Source organism: Lytechinus pictus, chromosome 3 (genome assembly GCF_037042905.1).
Source record: "Lytechinus pictus isolate F3 Inbred chromosome 3, Lp3.0, whole genome shotgun sequence".
NCBI classification, from domain to species: domain Eukaryota; kingdom Metazoa; phylum Echinodermata; class Echinoidea; order Temnopleuroida; family Toxopneustidae; genus Lytechinus; species Lytechinus pictus.
The window spans coordinates 14387312-14398038 of record NC_087247.1 but is presented as its reverse complement, the minus strand read 5'-3'; positions in this window follow the sequence as shown (position 1 = coordinate 14398038).

Below are 10727 nucleotides of genomic sequence, written 5' to 3'. Positions count from 1 at the left end.
ATGTTCCCCGAAAGAAGAGCCAGTCAATATTTTTATTATCATCCAAATCAGATATCTAGAGCAAAAATCATGACAATGGGGATATTCCTTTTAAAAATAGAGTTCTATTGTGTCATGTTAATATCGGTCTAGGCTTTGCACTTTACCATTATGACGTACTTGCAAGCGCTCGGATCCAGCGTTGTCTTTATTATGACGTATATTGTTGGTGCGCGGATCCTTATGAAGCGTATCTCTTTATACGCATCCACAAATGCCCGGATGTGAGACCAGGGAAAATACAAAGGTATATTTTGCGTCGTCTCTGCATGCAAAGTAAATACGTGCATTGAGACCGAGGAAAATACAAACAATATACCTACCCTTCCCGATATTCAGAAAATATAGGGCAATACGGTTTTGTAAATGACCAGCTCAGATGTCTGATATGGGTGATAATGTACTGTAGACCATTTTTGGGGGAAAAAATAGGTGAATATCATTGAAAATTTTAATCCGTTTGCGAAAAGTGTGACCTAAAATGTTTCATATATGTTGTATGATATGAACAACATTGAGTGATCCACTGTCATAACGCTTGTGAACAACTACTTTTCCAAATGATCATGAACATGAAAAAATGATTTATTGAATCATTATTCATGAATATTATTTATTTGTAATGTTGCAAGAGAATTTTATCAGTATTTAGACTTTTTATGACTGTGGCAATCATACACAATCAGAGACAAAATACATTTGGAACAAAACACTTTGCTCCTAAATTGTTAAAAAACAAGCTCTCGTTCCAAGAGAGCCTAGTATTTAATTCACTTTTGGTTGCAAAAATATATGTAATTTGCAATGACCGATATTGTCTTTATAAAATCCAAAACTTATTGGAATGATGTCTGATGTAGATTCATGCACAATACAGTAATAATGCAATTTTATCTGATTGTATTTTCCTTGTAGTGACGATTTAGTTCAGGAGCCAATCATTGTGTGTTTTCATAATTTTTATTTTATTCAACATATGTAAAACAATCTACGTTTGAGCAGGGCAAGGGGAAAATGGTGCACCTTTTTAATTTCTTTTGATGTTCATGTTATTCAATGGATAATAATTGACAATTGAAAATATAGACTCTCAGCTACTAATTATTTGACAAGTATTTGAAAATATGCAGTGCCGCCATCATTATTTCATCATTCAGTATTGACAAGCATCGCAGTGCAATATCAATCACCTTTGATGTCATTTTGGCTTCTTTATTCTGCTAAAAGTTTGTTGACGTAGCAAGTGACATTGAGGACTTGTCATTTTGCGGAAATTGGAAGCAAGAGTAGTCTACATTGATCCAGACATATCTGTTGCCGTGACAACCAGATAACCCCGTAAAATGAGTCCCTGTCAACTGTCCAAATTTACATGGCATGAAAGTAAATGGGGAAGTATTTACTTACATTCTTTGAAAATTTATAACAACATGATAGTTGTCATAGCAATTTTCGAATCATATTCCAAAATGAATATGCGCTTTTCCATTTATAGCATATTATTTATTGGTTAGTATGACAGGTTGTTTATCTTTTTTTTAATTAGACAGGCAATGTCATTTTGTCAATTATATTTTCTCATTTAGCAATTATCTTCATTGAACTAGAACTCTTGTTTGTTATTCCGCAAAGGTAAGGATAAGTAGAAATTAAAATGCACTCAAGAAAAGCTTAAAATAGCACAAATATATTTGGTTGAATGTGTTCCTTTCCTCTGTAGGAATAATAGGAAAGTGAAACAAAAGATAGCCAGATAAACTTTTTTTTTAAATAACAGCTATAATTACTTCTAACCTGTGAATCTTCCTCACTATGTATATACAGTATTAACTGGAGGTGGGTACATTGTGTATGTGGAAGGGAAAAACACATTTCTTATCAGTATTTTGCATGGATTTGATGTTGATTTCTGTTTACAAGTGTACATTGGTTTGTCAATGTTGCAGACTTGGCACTTGATCGCTTTCAACCTTTTCTTATTAATCTTCCCTTCTAATTTAGTCATACGTGCCAAAACTTTATCCAAGTTTTCAGCTAATGAAAACTTTTATTGTGTGTCTTTCCCCATGCACCTGTAACATAATACTTATATCTATCCTTGATGTATTGAGATAGCTAGGGTGGGGTGGGGATCCACCCATGATAAACATACAACTTCTTAATGTAAATGCATGCTCATAATTTGGTTAGTGTGGTCATGTATGTTTGAAATAAAACAAAAATCTCCTTATATGGATGTATGGATCTAGGCTGTACGCCGATTTAATCCTATTCCTAACAAAACATGAATGTCATTACAGAAAATGCAAATCACGGCATGCTAGCCAATACCTTGGCACTGTCTTTCGTTCCTTTTCCATTCTCTGTAGATTTTTTGATGCTTTGCATTTCTCAAATTCCACGCATAACTTTCCTTTCTTTTGTCAAGCAAACTCCTTTGTCTAGAAGAAAAGGTTAAGTGAATACTTTGAATGCCATGCATTCCACCTATTGACTGTCCATTTTCCTTTAAATGCCGATAGGGAAGCAGTGTGGTATGAATTTATCATGCACTCTCTCATTATGTAAGTAAGGTAGAGTGTCCACAACACCCCTCCCAACCCCCCCCCCCAAAAAAAAAAGATAATAATATCGGTACTGCTCTATAGCTTTGCAAAAGTAAAGATGACTCGATTACCTGCTATTTGCCATGCCTTGGACAATTAAAGCAATCTTTATGAAGAAGTGGAAAAATATACTTTTGTATATATTTAACTTTACAAGCATATGACTAAATGACAGTGACATTGCATCCTTTACTTGCCCCCCCCCCTCTCTCTCTCTCTCTCTCTCGCTCGCTTAACAGGTGAAGAAAACTCAATTATTTCACTCTAACCAGTTTTTTTTTATTCTGTAGAAAGTTGAATTCTTAATTAGATCAGTAAATTAGTCTAATTCTTAAGAGTTTCTGAAGGAATAAATTAAACAAGTCTAATTCAATCACTATATATATATATATATATATATATATATATATATATATATATATATATATATATATAGTGTATATATAGAGTTGCCTGAAGATCGCACCTCACGTAGGTTGCGTGAAACTCAGAGTTGCAATTAAATTTGATGAACCTCCAGTCAACCTTGTGAACTTGTGTTTATTATATATATATATATATATGTATATATATATGTATATATATATATATATATATATATAATAATAATAATATTCTGCATTTATATAGCGCTTAATACATCAGAACGACATCTCTATTCTAAGCGCTTTACATAATTACCCTGGTCATCCCCGGTCATACATATATCTCATTTCATTTTTTTCCCTGAGGTGTGTCTTATAAAAAGCATTCAAGGGATTTCTTCCTACTGGGAACAGATTTACTACACCTTGGTGGAAAGTGGCAAACGTAGATAAACACCATGCCGAAGGATGATAATCCATAACTGACATTGAATTAGTGCTCGTATCTTTGATATTCAATCATACATATCAAAACAAACGTCAATCATTTTCATCCTTGATGAGTTATTTGCATAATATTTGTCAACATGTTTACCTGTTTTTTATTTGGATGAAATACATTCTATCAGGTATGCTTAGATTTTTCTGATTATATTCATAAACATGTTTTCCCTGTATGTCCTTCAAGATAGCCAGAGGGATTAATGTCATTGTTTTATGATTTCTTTCAATCAATTCCGTCCTACTTTCAGTATTATCCTGATGAATAAAAAAAAATGTCTCATTTAAATTATATATGTTTTCTCTTATTTGTGTAATGACTGTCTGTATCAAGGAATTGAAGCACTAGCTTGTTGATTTTCATTTCTTTTTGTTTTTATCTGCAGGATAGAAGGGCTGAATGTGACCGGCCTAATGACAAAGCCATAAATATAAAGCAAATGACAGGAATGTGGATCATCTAAGGATTAAAACTAAATCCGATATTGAATAGATTGAGGAATGCACATGAATCTATTGACAACTGAAATATACAGTTTCAAATCTAATGGTCTTCAATTGTGTTTAGTCACACTAAGAATAATATTGCCAAACTGACCAATGGTAGGGCTCTTGTGCTCTCCAGGCTCGACTATGGTGGTTGCTTGCTTGGGGGTATTAGTAAACAGGATCTTGGAAGACTTCAACGCCTTCAGAACAAATGTGCACGATTAATCTGTCAAAAACCAAAATGGTGTCATGCTACCCCTCTTCTAAATGAACTACATTGGCTACCTGTTTCTGATAGAATACATTATCGAATACTTGTTCAAACCTATAAATCTCTGTCAACCACACTACCTTCTTACATTTCTTCGTTATTTCAGCAACAAAGATCTACATACTCTCTTCGTTTTGCAGCTGCTCCTTCCTGTATCATTCCAAAATCCAGAAAACAGGCCGGTTTCAACTCCTTTCAATCTCTTGCCCCCCCCCCCCCCCCCCCCGTCTTTGGAACAAACTCCCTCCATCTCTTCGAAACCTCTCTTCTCTTGACCTCTTCAAAAAACATCTCAAAACACACTTATATAACCATAAACCTTAACTTGTCTTATGCAATCAACAGCGCTTTGTATCCTCTGGAAAAAGCGCTATATAAATCCAATTATTATTATTATTATTGCAAATAATGTATTAGATTTGGTTGATCTGGAGTCGGTTTCGTTGGTGTGACTGTGGCTCAGTGATGCTATTATTGCTGTGTCCTTTCATGGCCTATACACTCCACATTTCATGGATTGAAAATAAAGCATTGTGGCCTAGTGGATAAGTCTTCAGACTTTGAAATAAAGGGTCGTGGGTTCGAATCCCAGCCATGGCATCCTTTCCTTCAGCAAGAAATTGATCCACGACATGCTGCACTCAACCCAGGTGAGGTAAATGGGTACCTGGCAGGAATTTATTCCTTGAAACGCATGAGCGCATTACAGCTGCTTTGCTAAAGCCGGGGTAATAATTGATATTGCTGCATTGCTGTAAAGCACATGGATAAAGTAAGTGTTAAGCACTATATAAGCAAGTTTAATCTATAATCCAAACAGATCAGAATGATGACCAGTCAAGCACTGGACTTAGCTTCAGAACTTCAATATTTCAATTTAAACCTTAAGGACTTCAATATAGATCTTATGAGATTTGATCTTAAGGAATGAAAATAAATCCATCCTGACACGTCAGTTGTTAATAGTGCACACTCGGATCATAGGATTTAGATTTATACCTTAAATATTTTGAAGAGTGCACAGCAAAAGTAGTAATTATTATGAAAATGAAATTAAATGAAAGGATACCCAAATCCAATTTGATTATGATCGGAATAACATAATAATATTACTATAACATGGTGTATTTTATTTCATTGCAGTGCTTGTATGGCGCATATCACAGCCTTGGTGTATATATGCGCTAAGAAGAATATAAGAAAGAAAAGTAAAATGATGTTTTCATGTAGACTGTTGAAAATTGTCTCAGTAAAAAATGTGCCCAAACAAGTAAGTTTAGAATCACAAGATTTGATTGTTGATGGGTTCCTTTCAATAATTATCATAATTGTATATTCACTTCATATTGGTACCTTTCACTCTCATTGTGTTGTAATCCATAATCATTTTCTTGACATGTACTATTCAAGTCATGCATAATTTTGTATCAGTTTTGTTGTTTCTTGGAGATTTCATAATGTCATGCAGATTCAACCTGATGTTTCAAACTTTAAAAGAAGGTACCTCTCTCTCCTCCTAAAGTCCCTCTTGTTCCCCTAATGTCACTGCATGACGTCAAACATCACTTGTATGTTATTTATTAGTTTCCATGATTATGCAGATCTGTCATTATACTATTTATACCCCTAATGTCCTTCAATCCAATCATTTAGAAGCCTCATTATAGGGGTATTTTGGCATTGATACACACATGCACTTTATTTTTTTTCTATTTTCCCCCCTTCTCTCCATCAAAATATCAGTTCCTGATTGGGGAATGAATCATGCTAATGCAAGGAGATACCTCCAAATCCCGAAATAGATACTTTATACTTTAAATCTCGACTCTGGACTAAATTTAGAGTGAAATTATAACAGGTTTAGCTGCGTTTGGGTCGTTGCCAAGTCGGGAGGCAGTCGGCTGTTATTCCTAGATAGGGGTCTGTCAGGTACTATGCGAGCTACCAATAATTATCAGAAGGTTGATACGTCCGATGGGATGATTGCTTGCTCTAAATTCACAGCAAATGTCAAAAATATAAACACCCTGTTTTTAGCCTATTTTTATAACTTTGAGGATAACATGCCAATATTGATGTTCTATTTTCTGCATTGCCAAAAGTGATTTGATCGAGTCTAATGGATTGCCGTTGAGTCGTAACAAACATACCCCTTTGGCCTTCTTGCTTAAAAAAGGTCATCTCTTTTTTTTATTCACCAAAAATAATAATAATAATCCGCTTTTATTTAGCGCTTAATACATTGGAACGACGTGTCTAAGCGCTTTATAGATATATTATTACCCTGTTTATCGGATTCAATCAGTCATTCCCGCACACAATGTGTGCACATCCTCCACTCCCTGGGGAGTATTCCAGTCAGTCGCCGGTGAGGCGCACACAGTACTGGACAAGCTACGATGACTTTCACATCCTACCAGGTACCCAATTAGCACCTGGGTCGAGAGTCGTAAGGACGCCAGACCGCGGTGGGATTCGAACACACGACCCTCTGTTTTACAAGGCGAGAGTCAGAACCACAACACCACGGCTCCTCCGAAGCACTATTCACATTTCATATCTTTGTAGTAAAGGTGTTTATGGTTGCTCTCAAGATGGCTGGGACCCATATCATAAAGCTTAGCGATTGATTTTAGAGCGTATTTCTACAATTGATTCCATTGATTAATGCGTATGATCCATCGTAAGAATCAGCCCTAAGATCGATTGCTACGCTTTGTGCTACCGAGCCTAAGATCCTGATCATACGTATTGATCTGTCATTGGAAATTGCTTTCACTATTCTGCATTGATAAATTACTCTTTATCAGTGAGGGCCCTCTTAAAGGATGGGGTGGAGCTACTTTCACTATATTTTACTTTTGATTATTTCACTGTATACTTTGTCCCGTCTTTTGCTTTCACTCTCAGTGCTGTGTAAATTACACCTGCTCGTAGAGATCCTACTGCAATGGCAGTAAAGTATCATTCTTCATGACAACTGAAAGATGTTTGTACAATTATTACATACATAATTTCATACAAGTCTTTCAAAATTACCTCATGTTTAATGTAAGATTGTATAATTTTTATACAACTCTTTCATAAGTATATTTCAAGCAAAACAAAGACAAAGACTTGTTGCATTTTAATATTTTGAGCTATAGAGTAATAGACATAAATACAAATTAAATGAGAGAAAATGAAAGAAAGGGTGGATCTGAAAATTACAAGGGCTTTTATAAAGAGGATATGCCGTTGTTGATGGTATGAAAACTTTGAAAAGAAAAATTGATTAAAACTGTGTGCATTTATTTCCTTTCTAAATCGATTTTGCCATATTATGTTGTATTGCATTTGTTGCTTTCAGCTTTGTCAAGTTGCTTATTACTTTGCATTATTTGTTTTATTTTATTACAGTTGACAAAGGACAAATATACTTAAGAATTAAGGCTAAGAACAGGATGGTTTCAATACTGTACCCATCGTGTATGACCTGTTTCATCCTTATTTTAGCCTTTCTTTACAATATATAGGCCTATTCAATATCATGGTTTAACTGTTGATTGGTATACTATATACTTTTCAATTTTTATTCATACATATTCACGGGACGTTAAGATTACAATCAAGTATATTGATTCAACCGGGGGGGGGGGGGGGGGGGTGTTTCAAAAAGTTTCATCAAGTTCAACAAATAATGAATATTTGAAATCACTATCTACAATTACAAGTTACTTGATGGCACAGAGTATGTAGGACATATTAAGGGAGAAAAATAAGATCAAAACTTTAAAGAGGCAGTGTGGTTGTTATAAATGTGTCCTTGGGCCCCGTTTCATAAGCAGTTACAACTAACATCCATTCTTGAATGTGATTGGCTGCTGAGCCCCCAGGGGGCCGTTTCATAAAGCTGTTCGTAAGTTAAGAACGACTTTAAGAATGACTGGTGAACCTTTCTTACATGCTAGACGATCGCCAATGGCGTATACCATTTACTAAAAGAAAGGATCACCAGTCGTTCTTAAAGTCGCTCTTATCTTACGAACAGCTTTATGAAACACCCACCAGTTACCATTGCAGTTGCGATAATCGCAAAGTTACCACAGTTGTATAGTGAGTCTTTATGAAACGGGCACCTGGAGTCGTTGCTTGATGAAACGGGCACCTGGTGTCATTGCTTTTTTTAGAATGATATCCAGATGCTGGTAGTCCGACCTAGACAGTATAGTTGAACGCACTCCTGCTTATTGTTTTGTTTGCAGACAACTGTATATAGAATAATGCAGGTTTTAATTACTATGTGAAAGTGTACACAATCAGGCAGGTGGGTGGTGGGTTGCTGTGTACATGATAGAGAAGCATGCACCACTCTTCAGGTGCTGTGTGCAGATGTCGGAACTACTTGATGATGGTGTTTAACGGGGTACTCGGAGCTGAAAATTGTTGTTTCTGATCAATAAAGTAACATATACCAAGCAGAATGCTGAAAATTTCATCAAAATCTGATTAGAAATATTGAAGTTATTGAACTTTAAACTTTATGAATATCTAGTGAAAAAAGTTATCTATTATCCATTTTTATCATATTGCATGGTATTACTCCTTTATTCAAGTAAATTGTATTTTATTTTGACATTTTTTATGTTATGTAGTAATATGATTTGAAGTTTCTTACATTAAATTATGATTTATTTTACATCACTGGTAATGTGTTTGTTTTTTATCATGTTTAATAGGTAGCAACATTGCAAAGTAACTCATTTTTATTTTTTTCATTTTACGTCTACGCAAATTGATTTGCTTTTTTATTTTCTTTCTTCATTGTGTCATCTGTAATTCTATGTCACTAATTTATGTACATTGTTTATATATTTTTGTCTTATTGTCATGCAATTTTTATGATTTTGTTCTTTGTAAATATGGCCCCTTTGTAAACCAGCCTAGAATAGCTAAATGGGGCTTTTACTGTCAATAGATAAATGAAAATGAATCAAAGTTCTACAGACTTATTTGATGGATAAGGCCTATACATTTGATTAACTTTATGAGAATCAAAGGTTTATATTTTATTGGTCTACAAGGAGTGAGTCTACTTCTCAGATAGGCTAGTATGGTAGTACCACATGGGCCAAACCTGTTTGGTCTTATATTACTTTGGTCTAATTGCCATTTGGTCTATATTACACTTGCTATACTGCCCACTTAATTTAATCCTCTCTAATTCTGATACCCAGTTGGTCTAATTTACACTCCATCTATATAACTATTATTTTTTACTTTGTCAAATGATATTTTCGTTCATCAGCGGTTCATCAAACCATATATGGTGTTAGACCAATGGATTATTACACAAAATGGTATAGAGTAATTGAAAATGCGAGACAAAATGGTAAATGGGCTCAACCAAATGGTTAGTAGACAAACTGGTTATAGAAGAAGTAGGATTAGACAGGGAATAGACCATGTGGGAGTAGACCAAAAGAAAAGTAGACAATGATTCAGACCTGCCAACTGTCCTGATTTTATCAAGATTGGTCTTGATTTTCAACTTTCAAAATGGCCAAAAATAAGGATGCCCTGAATTCTGAAATTTCATGTGACAAAGAAAAAAATGAGGGCAAATTCACCACCAACCCATTCTTACCCCCAAGTCATCAGTACATCATGAATGGCCCAGTCCTTTTAGGGATAAAGTTGCTTAACTACAGGAATTTAAGGGTGGACTACCCGGGCTCTTAACCCCCACATGGGGCTCTACCCCTGGACCCTCCTGGGGGCTTTGTTGGCCCCTTGGACACCTAGCCATCGGTTGTCCAGATTTTTTAATCATTTTTAAGTGTTCGCAGGTATGGACAATGCAGATGAAGACCAATCGTAGATTCACCAAATCAGTTAGGCATGGATTATTACTGTGTGGATGATGGTACACTCTAAAAAAGGTTTACTCAATATTGGGTTAATTGGGAACATGCATGCTGGTTGGGTAAAAAGATACCCAATATTTGGTAAATTTTACGCAATGTTGTGTTGAAATAGCCCAATATGGGGTGAAAAAATACACAGCAAACATGCATGTTCCCTTTTTACTCAATATTGGGTAGAATTTTACTCAGTGTTTTTAGAGTGTAACTTTACTCAGGTGGTTTGTGATAATTATCAGTGTAACCCGGTACCCTTACAGGATGTATGTACTTGGTGCTAGAGGATCCACTTTGAACCTCTTTGATGTCTGTTACAGATCATATTAATTACTACTGTGTACATGTAGAATGTTGCTGGGTGTGCTTGATGATTAACATGATGATCAGACTGGTGAACCTTTCTTGTGCTTAATGATGGTAAACTGCTGATTCGTCTATGGGCAACTCGTCCACTCATCACATGGTCTAGTCTACCTTTATTTAGTCTAATGCCATTCCGTCCATCAACATTTTGTATAACAACCATTTGGTCCAATAACCATTTGGTCCAATA